We start from the raw sequence: 14919 nt of genomic DNA on the forward strand, positions 1-14919 counted from the left end.
GCATACTCTAGGACATTAGAGAAACTAGAATTTTAGTTTGGGGGTGCTTCAGTATTAGGCAGCCTTCTGCCCTCCCATGTTCATCTAAAAAAGATGTGTTCTCCCTGCAGTTGTTGTCCCCAGATGAGAGTTCCCTTGTGCTGCCTCAGTTGAATCTCCTTTACTTGACAGAGATGTGCCTGAGCAGCGGCCCTCCCCAGCCCTATCCCAAATCATACTTATTTTGCATAGGAGATACCATGGTCATGAAGATTGTTCTCCCAGGGTGAGGTTCATTCATTGCATTCTGGGTATGCTGACTCCTGTGATTTCCCCAAATGGGGGAAACTCGACTGCATTATTTGTGGTAGTGGGGGACTGTGTTTGTGCTTTCCTCTGGTCAGCTCTGGTAAAAGTCAGATTTCTTTGTCTCAGATCTTCCTCTAGCCTTGTTTTTCTTTCGAGAGTTCCCTTGTGCTGCCTCAGTTGGATCTCCTTCACTTGACAGGGGGGTGCCCGAGCAGCGACCCTCCCCAGCTCTAGCCCAACTCCTACTTACCTGCCAGGTGAGATACTATGATCATGAAGGTGCTTCTCCCAGGGCAAGGCTCACCCATTGCACTCTGGGTGTGCTGCTCCTGCGATTTCCCCAAATGTGGGAAACTTGACTGCATAATTTGTGTTTCCCGTGGTCGGATCTCGTATAATTCAGATCTCTTTGTCTCAGGTCTCTCTCCAGCCTAGTTTGCTGTCTGTTTCCACTTCTCTTTTCTTGAGCCGTTCCCTTCTATGCCCTTGCGCACGATCCTGACTTCTCCCGTCTGCTTACTTTGTGCCTTCCAATGCACAATGCAAACTACAGGTAGTGCTGCAGGGCCCACACCCTTTTACTTGCCGTACAGAGCAGCTCTGGAGCTGTTACAGTGCCCAGCTACTGCAAGAAATCAGCTTGAATGCTTCAGGGGCTGGGGCATAGCCAATATGAGCCCCACACCGAAGGAGGGTGGAGGTGTTTAATGCAAACTAGGGGTCAGCCAAGCGCCGCAAAAGGCCGCCATGCCCTGCACGCCCCTTTTCTTTTTTCATATGCAGACGAGGGTTGAAGCCAACTTTGACCCACTGCTTGGATGACATCACCATATGCAAACCCATCTGCTGCAGGCCTTCCCCCAGGAATGCTTGCACTTGTTGTTGCATTTGGTTTGTTGTTTGGGGGTGCTTCAGTATTAGGCAGCCTTCTGCCCTCCCATGTTCATCTGAAAATATGTGTTCTCCCTGCAGTTGTTGTCCCCAGATGAGAGTTCCCTTGTGCTGCCTCAGTTGAATCTCCTTTACTTGACAGAGATGTGCCTGAGCAGCGGCCCTCCCCAGCCCTATCCCAAATCATACTTATTTTGCATAGGAGATACCATGGTCATGAAGATTGTTCTCCCAGGGTGAGGTTCATTCATTGCATTCTGGGTATGCTGACCTCTGTGATTTCCCCAAATGTGGGAAACTCGACTGCATTATTTGTGGTAGTGGGGGACTGTGTTTGTGCTTTCCTCTGGTCAGCTCTGGTAAAAATCAGATTTCTTTGTCTCAGATCTTCCTCTAGCCTTGTTTTTCTTTCGAGAGTTCCCTTGTGCTGCCTCAGTTGGATCTCCTTCACTTGACAGGGGGGTGCCCGAGCAGCGACCCTCCCCAGCTCTAGCCCAACTCCTACTTACCTGCCAGGTGAGATACTATGATCATGAAGGTGCTTCTCCCAGGGCAAGGCTCACCCATTGCACTCTGGGTGTGCTGCTCCTGCGATTTCCCCAAATGTGGGAAACTTGACTGCATAATTTGTGTTTCCCCTGGTCGGCTCTCGTATAATTCAGATCTCTTTGTCTCAGGTCTCTCTCCTGCCTAGTTTGCTGTCCGTTTCCACTTCTCTTTTCTTGAGCCGCTCCCTTCTATGCCCTTGCGCACTATCCTGACTTCTCCCGTCTGCTTACTTTGTGCCTTCCAACGCACAATGCAAACTACAGGTAGTGCTGCAGGGCCCATACCCTTTTACTTGCCTTACAGAGCAGCTCTGGAGCTGTTACAGTGCCCAGCTGCTGCAAGAAATCAGCTTGAATGCTTCAGGGGCTGGGGCATAGCCAACATGAGCCCCACACCAAAGGAGGGTGGAGGTGTTTAATGCAAACTAGGGGTCAGCCAAGCGCCGCAAAAGGCCGCCATGCCCTGCATAACCCTTTTCTCTTTTCATATGCAGACGAGGGTTGAAGCCAACTTTGACCCACTGCTTGGATGACATCACCATATGCAAATCCATCTGCGGCAGGCCTTCCCCCAGGAATGCTTGCACTAGTTGTTGCATTTGGTTTGTTGTTTGGGGGTGCTTCAGTATTAGGCAGCCTTCTGCCCTCCCATGTTCATCTGAAAATATGTGTTTTCCCTGCAGTTGTTGTCCCCAGGTGAGAGTTCCCTTGTGCTGCCTCAGTTGAATCTCCTTTACTTGACAGAGATGTGCCTGAGCAGCGGCCCTCCCCAGCCCTATCCCAAATCATACTTATTTTGCATAGGAGATACCATGGTCATGAAGATTGTTCTCCCAGGGTTAGGTTCATTCATTGCATTCTGGGTATGCTGACCCCTGTGATTTCCCCAAATGTGGGAAACTTGACTGCATTATTTGTGGTAGTGGGGGCCTGTGTTTGTGCTTTCCTCTGGTCAGCTCTGGTAAAAGTCAGATTTCTTTGTTTCAGATCTTCCTCTAGCCTTGTTCTTCTTTTGAGAGTTCCCTTGTGCTGCCTCAGTTGGATCTCCTTCTCTTGACAGGGGGGTGCCCGAGCAGCGACCCTTCCCAGCTCTAGCCCAACTCCTACTTACCTGCCAGGTGAGATACTATGATCATGAAGTTGCTTCTCCCAGGGCAAGGCTCACCCATTGCACTCTGGGTGTGCTGCCCCTGCGATTTCCCCAAATGTGGGACACTTGACTGCATAATTTGTGTTTCACCTGGTCGGCTCTCGTATAATTCAGATCTCTTTGTCTCAGGTCTCTCTCCAGCCTAGTTTGCTGTCTGTTTCCACTTCTCTTTTCTTGAGCCGCTCCCTTCTATGCCCTTGTGCACTATCCTGACTTCTCCCGTCTGCTTACTTTGTGCCTTCCAACGCACAATGCAAACTACAGGTAGTGCTGCAGGGCCCATACCCTTTTACTTGCCTTACAGAGCAGCTCTGGAGCTGTTACAGTGCCCAGCTGCTGCAAGAAATCAGCTTAAATGCTTCAGGGGCTGGGGCATAGCCAACATGAGCCCCACACCGAAGGAGGGTGGAGGTGTTTAATGCAAACTAGGGGTCAGCCAAGCGCCGCAAAAGGCCGCCATGCCCTGCACGCCCCTTTTCTCTTTTGATATGCAGACAAGGGTTGAAGTCAACTTTGACCCACTGCTTGGATGACATCACCATATGCAAATCCATCTGCGGCAGGCCTTCCCCCAGAAATGCTTGCACTAGTTGTTGCATTTGGTTTGTTGTTTGGGGGTGCTTCAGTATTAGGCAGCCTTCTGCCCTCCCATGTTCATCTGAAAATATGTGTTCTCCCTGCAGTTGTTGTCCCCAGATGAGAGTTCCCTTGTGCTGCCTCAGTTGAATCTCCTTTACTTGACAGAGATGTGCCTGAGCAGCGGCCCTCCCCAGCCCTATCCCAAATCATACTTATTTTGCATAGGAGATACCATGGTCATGAAGATTGATCTCCCAGGGTTAGGTTCATTCATTGCATTCTGGGTATGCTGACCCCTGTGATTTCCCCAAATGTGGGAAACTCGACTGCATTATTTGTGGTAGTGGGGGACTGTGTTTGTGCTTTCCTCTGGTCAGCTCTGGTAAAAGTCAGATTTCTTTGTCTCAGATCTTCCTCTAGCCTTGTTCTTCTTTCGAGAGTTCCCTTGTGCTGCCTCAGTTGGATCTCCTTCACTTGACAGGGGGGTGCCCGAGCAGCGACCCTCCCCAGCTCTAGCCCAACTCCTACTTACCTGCCAGGTGAGATACTATGATCATGAAGTTGCTTCTCCTAGGGCAAGGCTCACCCATTGCACTCTGGGTGTGCTGCCCCTGCGATTTCCCCAAATGTGGGAAACTTGACTGCATAATTTGTGTTTCCCCTGGTCGGTTCTCATATAATTCAGATCTCTTTGTCTCAGGTCTCTCTCCAGCCTAGTTTGCTGTCTGTTTCCACTTCTTTTTTTTTGAGCCCCTCCCTTCTATACCCTTGTGCACTATCCTGACTTCTCCTCCCATCCGCTTACTTTGTACCTTACAATGCACAATGCAAACTACAGGTAGTGCTGCAGGGCCCACACCCTTTTACTTGCCTTACAGAGCAGCTCTGGAGCTGTTACAGTGCCAAGCTGCTGCAAGAAATCAGCTTGAATGCTTCAGGGGCTGGGGCATGGCCAACATGAGCCCCACACCGAAGGAGGGTGGGGGTGTTTAATGCGAACTAAGGGTCATCCAAGCGCCGTAAAAGGCCGCCATGCCCTGCATACCCCTTTTCTCTTTTCATATGCAGATGAGGGTTCCAGCCAACTTTGGCCCACTGCTTGGATGACATCACCGTATGCAAATCCGTCTTCTGCAGACCTTCCCCCAGGAATGCTTGTACTAGTTGTTGCATTTGGTTTTTTGTTTGGGGGTGCTTCAGTATTAGGCAGCCTTCTGCCCTCCCATGTTCATCTGAAAATGTGTTCTCCCTGCAGTTGTTGTCCCCAGATGAGAGTTCCCTTGTGCTGCCTCAGTTGAATCTCCTTTACTTGACAGAGATGTGCCTGAGCAGCGGCCCTCCCCAGCCATATCCCAAATCATACTTATTTTGCATAGGAGATACCATGGTCATGAAGATTGTTCTCCCAGGGTGAGGTTCATTCATTGCATTCTGGGTATGCTGACCCCTGTGATTTCCCCAAATGTGGGAAACTCGACTGCATTATTTGTGGTAGTGGGGGACTGTGTTTGTGCTTTCCTCTGGTCAGCTCTGGTAAAAGTCAGATTTCTTTGTCTCAGATCTTCCTCTAGCCTTGTTCTTTTTTCGAGAGTTCCCTTGTGCTGCCTCAGTTGGATCTCCTTCATTTGACAGGGGGGTACCCGAGCAGCGACCCTCCCCAGCTCTAGCCCAACTCCTACTTACCTGCCAGGTGAGATACTATGATTATGAAGGTGCTTCTCCCAGGGCAAGGCTCACCCATTGCACTCTGTGTGTGCTGCTCCTGCGATTTCCCCAAATGTGGGACACTTGACTGCATAATTTGTGTTTCCCCTGGTCGGCTCTCGTATAATTCAGATCTCTTTGTCTCAGGTCTCTCTCCAGCCTAGTTTGCTGTCTGTTTCCACTTCTCTTTTCTTGAGCCGCTCCCTTCTATGCCCTTGCGCACTATCCTAACTTCTCCCGTCTGCTTACTTTGTGCCTTCCAACGCACAATGCGAACTACAGGTAGTGCTGCAGGGCCCACACCTTTTTACTTGCCTTACAGAGCAGCTCTGGAGCTGTTACAGTGCCCAGCTGCTGCAAGAAATCAGCTTGAATGCTTCAGGGGCTGGGGCATAGCCAACATGAGCCCCACACCGAAGGAGGGTGGAGGTGTTTAATGCGAACTAGGGGTCATCCAAGCGCCGCAAAAGGCCGCCATGCCCTGCATAACCCTTTTCTCTTTTCATATGCAGATGAGGGTTCCAGCCAACTTTGGCCCACTGCTTGGATGACATCACCATATGCAAATCCATCTGCGGCAGGCCTTCCCCCAGGAATGCTTGCACTAGTTGTTGCATTTGGTTTGTTGTTTGGGGGTGCTTCAGTATTAGGCAGCCTTCTGCCCTCCCATGTTCATCTGAAAATATGTGTTCTCCCTGCAGTTGTTGTCCCCAGATGAGAGTTCCCTTGTGCTGCCTCAGTTGAATCTCCTTTACTTGACAGAGATGTGCCTGAGCAGCGGCCCTCCCCAGCCCTATCCCAAATCATACTTATTTTGCATAGGAGATACCATGGTCATGAAGATTGTTCTCCCAGGGTTAGGTGCATTCATTGCATTCTGGGTATGCTGACCCCTGTGATTTCCCCAAATGTGGGAAACTCGACTGCATTATTTGTGGTAGTGGGGGACTGTGTTTGTGCTTTCCTCTGGTCAGCTCTGGTAAAAGTCAGATTTCTTTGTCTCAGATCTTCCTCTAGCCTTGTTCTTCTTTCGAGAGTTCCCTTGTGCTGCCTCAGTTGGATCTCCTTCACTTGACAGGGGGCTGCTCGAGCAGCGACCCTCCCCAGCTCTAGCCCAACTCCTACTTAGTTGCTTCTCCAAGGGCAAGGCTCACCCATTGCACTCTGGGTGTGCTGTCCCTGCGATTTCCCCAAATGTGGGACACTTGACTGCATAATTTGTGTTTCACCTGGTCGGCTCTCGTATAATTCAGATCTCTTTGTCTCAGGTCTCTCTCCAGCCTAGTTTGCTGTCTGATCCACTTCTCTTTTCTTGAGCCGCTCCCTTCTATGCCCTTGTGCACTATCCTGACTTCTCCCGTCTGCTTACTTTGTGCCTTCCAACGCACAATGCAAACTACAGGTAGTGCTGCAGGGCCCATACCCTTTTACTTGCCTTACAGAGCAGCTCTGGAGCTGTTACAGTGCCCAGCTGCTGCAAGAAATCAGCTTAAATGCTTCAGGGGCTGGGGCATAGCCAACATGAGCCCCACACCGAAGGAGGGTGGAGGTGTTTAATGCGAACTAGGGGTCATCCAAGCGCCGCAAAAGGCCGCCATGCCCTGCATAACCCTTTTCTCTTTTCATATGCAGATGAGGGTTCCAGCCAACTTTGGCCCACTGCTTGGATGACATCACCATATGCAAATCCATCTGCGGCAGGCCTTCCCCCAGAAATGCTTGCACTAGTTGTTGCATTTGGTTTGTTGTTTGGGGGTGCTTCAGTATTAGGCAGCCTTCTGCCCTCCCATGTTCATCTGAAAATATGTGTTCTCCCTGCAGTTGTTGTCCCCAGATGAGAGTTCCCTTGTGCTGCCTCAGTTGAATCTCCTTTACTTGACAGAGATGTGCCTGAGCAGCGGCCCTCCCCAGCCCTATCCCAAATCATACTTATTTTGCATAGGAGATACCATGGTCATGAAGATTGTTCTCCCAGGGTTAGGTTCATTCATTGCATTCTGGGTATGCTGACCCCTGTGATTTCCCCAAATGTGGGAAACTCGACTGCATTATTTGTGGTAGTGGGGGACTGTGTTTGTGCTTTCCTCTGGTCAGCTCTGGTAAAAGTCAGATTTCTTTGTCTCAGATCTTCCTCTAGCCTTGTTCTTCTTTCGAGAGTTCCCTTGTGCTGCCTCAGTTGGATCTCCTTCACTTGACAGGGGGGTGCCCGAGCAGCGACCCTCCCCAGCTCTAGCCCAACTCCTACTTACCTGCCAGGTGAGATACTATGATCATGAAGTTGCTTCTCCCAGGGCAAGGCTCACCCATTGCACTCTGGGTGTGCTGCCCCTGCGATTTCCCCAAATGTGGGAAATTTGACTGCATAATTTGTGTTTCCTCTGGTCGGCTCTCATATAATTCAGATCTCTTTGTCTCAGGTCTCTCTCCAGCCTAGTTTGCTGTCTGTTTCCACTTCTTTTTTCTTGAGCCCCTCCCTTCTATACCCTTGTGCACTATCCTGACTTCTCCTCCCGTCTGCTTACTTTGTGCCTTCCAACGCACAATGCAAACTACAGGTAGTGCTGCAGGGCCCACACCCTATTACTTGCCTTACAGAGCAGCTCTGGAGCTGTTACAGTGCCCAGCTGCTGCAAGAAATCAGCTTGAATGCTTCAGGGGCTGGGGCATAGCCATCATGAGCCCCACACCGAAGGAGGGTGGAGGTGTTTAATGCGAACTAGGGGTCATCCAAGCACCGCAAAAGGCCGCCATGCCCTGCATGCCAATTTTCTCTTTTCATATGCAGACGAGGGTTGAAGCCAACTTTGACCCACTGCTTGGATGACATCACCATATGCAAATCCATCTGCTGCAGGCCTTCCCCCAGGAATGCTTGCACTAGTTGTTGCATTTGGTTTGTTGTTTGGGGTTGCTTCAGTATTAGGCAGCCTTCTGCCCTCCCATGTTCATCTGAAAATATGTGTACCTCCTGCAGTTGTTGTCCCCAGATGAGAGTTCCCTTGTGCTGCCTCAGTTGAATCTCCTTTACTTGACAGAGATGTGCCTGAGCAGCGGCCCTCCCCAGCCCTATCCCAAATCATACTTATTTTGCATAGGAGATATCATGGTCATGAAGATTGTTCTCCCAGGGTGAGGTTCATTCATTGCATTCTGGGTATGCTGACCCCTGTTATTTCCCCAAATGTGGTAAACTTGACAGCATTATTTGTGGTAGTGGGGGACTGTGTTTGTGCTTTCCTCTGGTCAGCTCTGGTAAAAGTCAGATTTCTTTGTCTCAGATCTTCCTCTAGCCTTGTTCTTCTTTCGAGAGTTCCCTTGTGCTGCCACAGTTGGATCTCCTTCACTTGACAGGGGGGTGCCCGAGCAGCGACCCTCCCCAGCTCTAGCCCAACTCCTTCTTACCTGCTAGGTAAGATACTATGATCATGAAGGTGCTTCTCCCAGGGCAAGGCTCACCAATTGCACTCTGGGTGTGCTGCTCCTGCGATTTCCCCAAATGTGGGAAACTTGACTGCATAATTTGTGTTTCCCCTGGTTGGCTCTCGTATAATTCAGATCTCTTTGTCTCATGTCTCTCTCCAGCCTAGTTTGCTGTCTGTTTACACTTCTCTTTTCTTGAGCCACTCCCTTCTATGCCCTTGCGCACTATCTTGACTTCTCCCGTCTGCTTACTTTGTGCCTTCCAACGCACAATGCGAACTACAGGTAGTGCTGCAGGGCCCACACCCTTTTAGTTGCCTTACAGAGCAGCTCTGGAGCTATTACAGTGCCCAGCTGCTGCAAGTAATCAGCTTGAATGCTTCAGGGGCTGGGGCATAGCCAACATGAGCCCCACACCGAAGTAGGGTGGAGGTGTTTAATGCGAACTAGGGGTCATCCAAGCGCTGCAAAAGGCCGCCATGCCCTGCACGCCCCTTTTCTCTTTTCATATGCAGACGAGGGTTGAAGCCAACTTTGACCCACTGCTTGGATGACATCACCATATGCAAATCCATCTGCTGCAGGCCTTCCCCCAGGAATGCTTGTACTAGTTGTTGCATTTGGTTTGTTGTTTGGGGGTGCTTCAGTATTAGGCAGCCTTCTGCCCTCCCATGTTCATCTGAAAATATGTGTTCTCCCTGCAGTTGTTGTCCCCAGATGAGAGTTCCCTTGTGCTGCCTCAGTTGAATCTCCTTTACTTGACAAGGGAGGCATTTTGGATTTTTTCTTTGGGTACCCTTACACCTGATGGTCTGAATGAGAGCATCGAACTGAACAACATTGGCAGTCTCTGAAGATTTTATCTATTGATTTACCTAATATATTATTTATTGAATATCCATTTATTGTATGTTTAATAAATAAACAAAATTATTAGAAGTAGCTATTTTGGAAACAGCTTTCCTCTTAGGATGAAACTGTATAACCCTGTTGTGTGTATTTCTTTAAAGTTCCTTAGTAAAATCCACTAGTAATGATGAACATCAGATTTCTTCCTCCATCCTCTTTTTACACTTTCTCTTGGTTCTATATATATATTTTTTTTCTATTTTTATTATTTTCCCCTCCTTCTCCCAAAAGGCCCCCCTCCCTCCCCCCCCCTCCCTGTTTTAAATTTTAAAATCTTTAAATATTTAAATCTTCGAATCCTTAAATTGTCTGTTTAATATTTATTTTTTCTTCAATTCTTTTTGTTGTTTAAACAGCAATGTAATTATTCCAGGGGTTAAAATAATGAAATATAGAAATAATATTAACAAAAATTAAAGGTAAAAATGAATTGATAGAATGATCCCATTAAAAGTAAATAAATAATATTGATGTTAAGCTGAGCGGGTTGAATTCGAACATGGGACTAGCTGCATAGAATGCAGGTGATGTTTCCCCTGCGCCACAAGAACTGCTTTAGTAGTGGCCTGGATTTATGTTACCCTAAAAGGTTTTATATAAGTAAATGGGGATCCTTAGTGCTGAGTCTCTGAATTATGTATATGTGATTATAGATATGAGGTATTGATTGAAAGATTATAGGTTAATCTGTATATAGATTATATATTTTCTGTTATTTTTTAAACCACCTTGTTGCTTATTTTATTATTATTTTTAATCACCATGTTGCTTATTTTTATATTATGAAATGCCTTTATATGTGCAAATGCAATTAGAAAGTTGTTCCATATGTGAGTCATTACATGTATGCATCCAATTAGTACATGTATGTATCCAATCAACTAATTAGTAATACTATTGGTCCGGTGCATTTTAAAAAGAGCCTGCTAGGCTGCTGATGTATCCTCTGACGAAACCGCTCTTGGATAACAGCGGAGAAACGCGTAAGAAAGGTGATTACCGGACACTCTGATTGCTGAGATATAAGCCCGTTCATGAACGAGCTACATCACGGCGGACGTCTGATGTAAAGACAGCGGTGAAGGGGAAAAAGCAATTTGAGACCGAGCAAAAGGAGGTCTCTACCCCACGGCAGGGAGAAATATCCCGACCGCGAGTGCCAATAAGATCCAGCCACGGTTAACGGGGGTCGTAGCATACCGCTGTGTTTCACCAACCATCACAGCGCTCTCCCCCTGTTTTCTTTCATTACTCACGTGAGTTACATATGAACTTTAACTGCAGTAAATAAGAGGCGTTGGTTACAACTGTTGCTGTTCATCCACAAGAAGGAATTTAATGTATCAATTACAATTGGAAAGTAATGATTAAATTACAACAGCTGTATCCAGGAGGATTTTTTGGACACTTTAATAAACATTCCGTTGTCATCAAGGGCAATATGAAATAGATCCTGATTACATTTAGATATGGATAGTGGTGCCTATATATGTTGACTCCATTGTATTTTATTGAATGTGGGTTTCTTCTGTCTATATATATTTTTTAAAAATAAAGAGCTTGTATATTTTATTTTTTGCGCTCCCTTGATAACAAGTGTGATTATCTTTAAAATTTGGTTTATTATTAGTAGAACAGTACTACCTATGGGAGCACCATTTTATAATATATGGTGAAAATTAATAGATGTATAAAGATTAAATAAGCAACAAATTGGTGAAATAGATAAGTTTTGATAGGAGCACTGGGTTCTATATATATATTGACATTTGGTTATATATATGTATAGACTTTATAAATTCTTGACAGAGATGTGCCTGAGCAGCGGCCCTCCCCAGCCCTATCCCAAATCATACTTATTTTGCATAGGAGATACCATGGTCATGAAGATTGTTCTCCCAGGGTGAGGTTCATTCATTGCATTCTGGGTTTGCTGACCCCTGTGATTTCCACAAATGTGGGAAACTCGACTGCATTATTTGTGGTAGTGGGGGACTGTGTTTGTTCTTTCCTCTGGTCAGCTCTGGTAAAAGTCAGATTTATTTGTCTTAGATCTTCCTCTAGCCTTGTTCTTCTATCGAGAGTTTCCTTGTGCTGCCTCAGTTGGATCTACTTCACTTGACAGGGGGGTGCCCGAGCAGCGACCCTCCCCAGCTCTAGCCCAACTCCTACTTACCTGCCAGGTGAGATACTATGATCATGAAGTTGCTTCTCCCAGGACAAGGATCACCCATTGCACTCTGGGTGTGCTGCTCCTGCGATTTTCCCAAATGTGGGAAACTTGACTGCATAATTTGTGTTTCCCCTGGTCAGCTCTCATATAATTCAGATCTCTTTGTCTCAGGTCTCTCTCCAGCCTAGTTTGCTGTCTGTTTCCACTTCTTTTTTCTTGAGCCCCTCCCTTCTATACCCTAGTGCACTATCCTGACTTCTCCTCCCGTCTGCTTACTTAGTGCCTTACAATGCACAATGCAAACTACAGGTAGTGCTGCAGGGCCCACACCCTTTTACTTGCCTTACAGAGCAGCTCTGGAGCTGTTACAGTACCCAGCTGCTGCAAGAAATCAGCTTGAATGCTTCAGGGGCTGGGGCATAGCCAACATGAGCCCCACACCGAAGGAGGGTGGAGGTGTTTAATGCGAACTAGGGGTCATCCAAGCGCCGCAAAAGGCCGCCATGCCCTGCACGCCCCTCTTCTCTATTCATATGCAGATGAGGGTTGAAGCCAACTTTGACCCACTGCTTGGATGACATCACCATATGCAAATCCATCTGCTGCAGGCCTTCCCCCAGGAATGCTTGCACTAGTTGTTGCATTTGGTTTGTTGTTTGGGGGTGCTTCAGTATTAGGCAGCCTCTGCCCTCCCATGTTCATCTGAAAATATGTGTTCTCCCTGCAGTTGTTGTCCCCAGATGAGAGTTCCCTTGTGCTGCCTCAGTTGAATCTCCTTTACTTGACAGAGATGTGCCTGAGCAGCGGCCCTCCCGAGCTCTATCCCAAATCATACTTATTTTGCATAGGAGATACCATGGTCATGAAGATTGTTTTCCCAGGGTGAGGTTCATTCATTGCATTCTGGGTATGCTGACCCCTGTGATTTCCCCAAATGTGGGAAACTGGACTGCATTATTTGTGGTAGTGAGGGACTGTGTTTGTGCTTTCCTCTGGTCAGCTCTGGTAAAAGTCAGATTTCTTTGTCTCAGATCTTCCTCTAGCCTTGTTCTTCTTTCAAGAGTTCCCTTGTGCTGCCTCAGTTTGATTTCCTTCACTTGACAGGGGGGTGCCCGAGCAGCGACCCTCCCCAGCTCTAGCCCAGCTCCTACTTACCTGCCAGGTGAGATACTATGATCATGAAGGTGCTTCTCCCAGGGCAAGGCTCACCCATTGCACTCTGGGTGTGCTACTCCTGCGGTTTCCCCAAATGTTGGACACTTGACTGCATAATTTGTGTTTCACCTGGTCGGCTCTCGTATAATTCAGATCTCTTTGTCTCAGGTCACTCTCCAGCCTAATTTGCAGTCTGTTTCCACTTCTCTTTTCTTGAGTTGCTCCCTTCTATGCCCTTGCGCACTATCCTGACTTCTCCCGTCTGCTTACTTTGTGCCTTCCAACGCACAATGCAAACTACAGGTAGTGCTGCAGGGCCCACACCCTTTTACTTGCCTTACAGAGCAGCTCTGGAGCTGTTACAGTGCCCAGCTGCTGCAAGAAATCAGCTTGAATGCTTCAGGGGCTGGGGCATAGCCATCATGAGCCCCACACCGAAGGAGGGTGGAGGTGTTTAATGCGAACTAGGGGTCATCCAAGCACCGCAAAAGGCCGCCATGCCCTGCATGCCAATTTTCTCTTTTCATATGCAGACGAGGGTTGAAGCCAACTTTGACCCACTGCTTGGATGACATCACCATATGCAAATCCATCTGCTGCAGGCCTTCCCCCAGGAATGCTTGCACTAGTTGTTGCATTTGGTTTGTTGTTTGGGGGTGCTTCAGTATTAGGCAGCCTTCTGCCCTCCCATGTTCATCTGAAAATATGTGTACCTCCTGCAGTTGTTGTCCCCAGATGAGAGTTCCCTTGTGCTGCCTCAGTTGAATCTCCTTTACTTGACAGAGATGTGCCTGAGCAGCGGCCCTCCCCAGCCCTATCCCAAATCATACTTATTTTGCATAGGAGATACCATGGTCATGAAGATTGTTCTCCCAGGGTGAGGTTCATTCATTGCATTCTGGGTATGCTGACCCCTGTTATTTCCCCAAATGTTGTAAACTTGACAGCATTATTTGTGGTAGTGGGGGACTGTGTTTGTGCTTTCCTCTGGTCAGCTCTGGTAAAAGTCAGATTTCTTTGTCTCAGATCTTCCTCTAGCCTTGTTCTTCTTTCGAGAGTTCCCTTGTGCTGCCTCAGTTGGATCTCCTTCACTTGACAGGGGGGTGCCCGAGCAGCGACCCTCCCCAGCTCTAGCCCAACTCCTTCTTACCTGCTAGGTAAGATACTATGATCATGAATGTGCTTCTCCCAGGGCAAGGCTCACCAATTGCACTCTGGGTGTGCTGCTCCTGCGATTCCCCCAAATGTGGGAAACTTGACTGCATAATTTGTGTTTCCCCTGGTCGGCTCTCGTATAATTCAGATCTCTTTGTCTCATGTCTCTCTCCAGCCTAGTTTGCTGTCTGTTTACACTTCATTTTTCTTGAGCCGCTCCCTTCTATGCCCTTGCGCACTATCCTGACTTCTCTCGTCTGCTTAATTTGTGCCTTCCAACGCACAATGCGAACTACAGGTAGTGCTGCAGGGCCCAAGCCCTTTTACTTCCCTTACAGAGCAGCTCTGGAGCTGTTACAGTGCCTAGCTGCTGCAAGAAATCAGCTTGAATTCTTCAGGGGCTGGGGCATAGCCAACATGAGCCCCACACCGAAGGAGGGTGGAGGTGTTTAATGCGAACTAGGGGTCATCCAATTGCCGCAAAAGGCCGCCATGCCCTGCACGCCCAGGGGTACAAGCTGGAATTCGAGATGTCTCCCCCCAGCCGTTTCCTAAAATATGCCTTGCTGACAACTCCCTCAGGCAGGGAGGCTGTGCTAGAGGCAATTAATAAGCGGTATTCCCAGCAGGTAATACTCAAGGTGCCCCTACTTCAATAAGGACGGGGTTACTATTCCACACGGGTTGGGGTACCGAAACCGCATGGTTCGGTGTGACCCATTTTATATTTAAAATCCTTGAACAAAAAAATTCAAGTTCAAGATGGAATCGCTCAGGGCGGTTATTCCAAGCCTGGACGAGGGGGATTACATGGTATCCTGGGACATCAAGGATGCTTACCTGCATGTCCCCATTTACCATCCTCGCCAGGAGTACCTCAGATTTGTGGTACAGGATTACCATTACCAAGTCCAGACACTGCCGTTTGGACTGTACATGGCACCGAG

The 14919-nt window shown here is 48.0% G+C and overlaps 19 non-coding genes and 2 pseudogenes across 19 annotated transcripts; all 21 read left to right on the forward strand.

The window, feature by feature from the left end:
* The first annotated feature begins 214 nt into the window (after window positions 1-214).
* Window positions 215-378, forward strand: LOC135022171 (U1 spliceosomal RNA). The gene has a single exon (XR_010219329.1). It is a non-coding gene; the product is annotated as a U1 spliceosomal RNA (small nuclear RNA).
* Window positions 379-530: 152 nt separating this feature from the next.
* On the forward strand, window positions 531-682 carry LOC135022116 (U1 spliceosomal RNA; annotated as a pseudogene).
* Window positions 683-1364: 682 nt separating this feature from the next.
* On the forward strand, window positions 1365-1528 carry LOC135022165 (U1 spliceosomal RNA). The gene has a single exon (XR_010219323.1). It is a non-coding gene; the product is annotated as a U1 spliceosomal RNA (small nuclear RNA).
* A 152-nt stretch (window positions 1529-1680) lies between these two features.
* Window positions 1681-1843, forward strand: LOC135022118 (U1 spliceosomal RNA). The gene has a single exon (XR_010219281.1). It is a non-coding gene; the product is annotated as a U1 spliceosomal RNA (small nuclear RNA).
* A 671-nt stretch (window positions 1844-2514) lies between these two features.
* LOC135022180 (U1 spliceosomal RNA) lies at window positions 2515-2678 on the forward strand. The gene has a single exon (XR_010219338.1). It is a non-coding gene; the product is annotated as a U1 spliceosomal RNA (small nuclear RNA).
* A 152-nt stretch (window positions 2679-2830) lies between these two features.
* On the forward strand, window positions 2831-2993 carry LOC135022130 (U1 spliceosomal RNA). The gene has a single exon (XR_010219293.1). It is a non-coding gene; the product is annotated as a U1 spliceosomal RNA (small nuclear RNA).
* Window positions 2994-3664: 671 nt separating this feature from the next.
* Window positions 3665-3828, forward strand: LOC135022174 (U1 spliceosomal RNA). The gene has a single exon (XR_010219332.1). It is a non-coding gene; the product is annotated as a U1 spliceosomal RNA (small nuclear RNA).
* Window positions 3829-3980: 152 nt separating this feature from the next.
* On the forward strand, window positions 3981-4143 carry LOC135022120 (U1 spliceosomal RNA). The gene has a single exon (XR_010219283.1). It is a non-coding gene; the product is annotated as a U1 spliceosomal RNA (small nuclear RNA).
* A 672-nt stretch (window positions 4144-4815) lies between these two features.
* Window positions 4816-4979, forward strand: LOC135022159 (U1 spliceosomal RNA). Its single transcript, XR_010219317.1, has one exon. It is a non-coding gene; the product is annotated as a U1 spliceosomal RNA (small nuclear RNA).
* Window positions 4980-5131: 152 nt separating this feature from the next.
* Window positions 5132-5294, forward strand: LOC135022137 (U1 spliceosomal RNA). Its single transcript, XR_010219299.1, has one exon. It is a non-coding gene; the product is annotated as a U1 spliceosomal RNA (small nuclear RNA).
* Window positions 5295-5965: 671 nt separating this feature from the next.
* On the forward strand, window positions 5966-6129 carry LOC135022170 (U1 spliceosomal RNA). The gene has a single exon (XR_010219328.1). It is a non-coding gene; the product is annotated as a U1 spliceosomal RNA (small nuclear RNA).
* A 956-nt stretch (window positions 6130-7085) lies between these two features.
* Window positions 7086-7249, forward strand: LOC135022164 (U1 spliceosomal RNA). The gene has a single exon (XR_010219322.1). It is a non-coding gene; the product is annotated as a U1 spliceosomal RNA (small nuclear RNA).
* Window positions 7250-7401: 152 nt separating this feature from the next.
* On the forward strand, window positions 7402-7564 carry LOC135022127 (U1 spliceosomal RNA). The gene has a single exon (XR_010219290.1). It is a non-coding gene; the product is annotated as a U1 spliceosomal RNA (small nuclear RNA).
* A 674-nt stretch (window positions 7565-8238) lies between these two features.
* On the forward strand, window positions 8239-8402 carry LOC135022188 (U1 spliceosomal RNA). Its single transcript, XR_010219346.1, has one exon. It is a non-coding gene; the product is annotated as a U1 spliceosomal RNA (small nuclear RNA).
* A 152-nt stretch (window positions 8403-8554) lies between these two features.
* LOC135022155 (U1 spliceosomal RNA) lies at window positions 8555-8717 on the forward strand. The gene has a single exon (XR_010219314.1). It is a non-coding gene; the product is annotated as a U1 spliceosomal RNA (small nuclear RNA).
* Window positions 8718-11341: 2624 nt separating this feature from the next.
* LOC135022178 (U1 spliceosomal RNA) lies at window positions 11342-11505 on the forward strand. Its single transcript, XR_010219336.1, has one exon. It is a non-coding gene; the product is annotated as a U1 spliceosomal RNA (small nuclear RNA).
* A 152-nt stretch (window positions 11506-11657) lies between these two features.
* LOC135022135 (U1 spliceosomal RNA) lies at window positions 11658-11799 on the forward strand (annotated as a pseudogene).
* Window positions 11800-12493: 694 nt separating this feature from the next.
* LOC135022186 (U1 spliceosomal RNA) lies at window positions 12494-12657 on the forward strand. Its single transcript, XR_010219344.1, has one exon. It is a non-coding gene; the product is annotated as a U1 spliceosomal RNA (small nuclear RNA).
* A 152-nt stretch (window positions 12658-12809) lies between these two features.
* LOC135022142 (U1 spliceosomal RNA) lies at window positions 12810-12972 on the forward strand. Its single transcript, XR_010219304.1, has one exon. It is a non-coding gene; the product is annotated as a U1 spliceosomal RNA (small nuclear RNA).
* Window positions 12973-13643: 671 nt separating this feature from the next.
* LOC135022108 (U1 spliceosomal RNA) lies at window positions 13644-13807 on the forward strand. Its single transcript, XR_010219273.1, has one exon. It is a non-coding gene; the product is annotated as a U1 spliceosomal RNA (small nuclear RNA).
* Window positions 13808-13959: 152 nt separating this feature from the next.
* On the forward strand, window positions 13960-14122 carry LOC135022156 (U1 spliceosomal RNA). The gene has a single exon (XR_010219315.1). It is a non-coding gene; the product is annotated as a U1 spliceosomal RNA (small nuclear RNA).
* Window positions 14123-14919: the final 797 nt, after the last annotated feature.

The sequence above is a fragment of the Pseudophryne corroboree genome, unplaced genomic scaffold, assembly GCF_028390025.1.
Source record: "Pseudophryne corroboree isolate aPseCor3 unplaced genomic scaffold, aPseCor3.hap2 scaffold_383, whole genome shotgun sequence".
NCBI lineage: Eukaryota > Metazoa > Chordata > Amphibia > Anura > Myobatrachidae > Pseudophryne > Pseudophryne corroboree.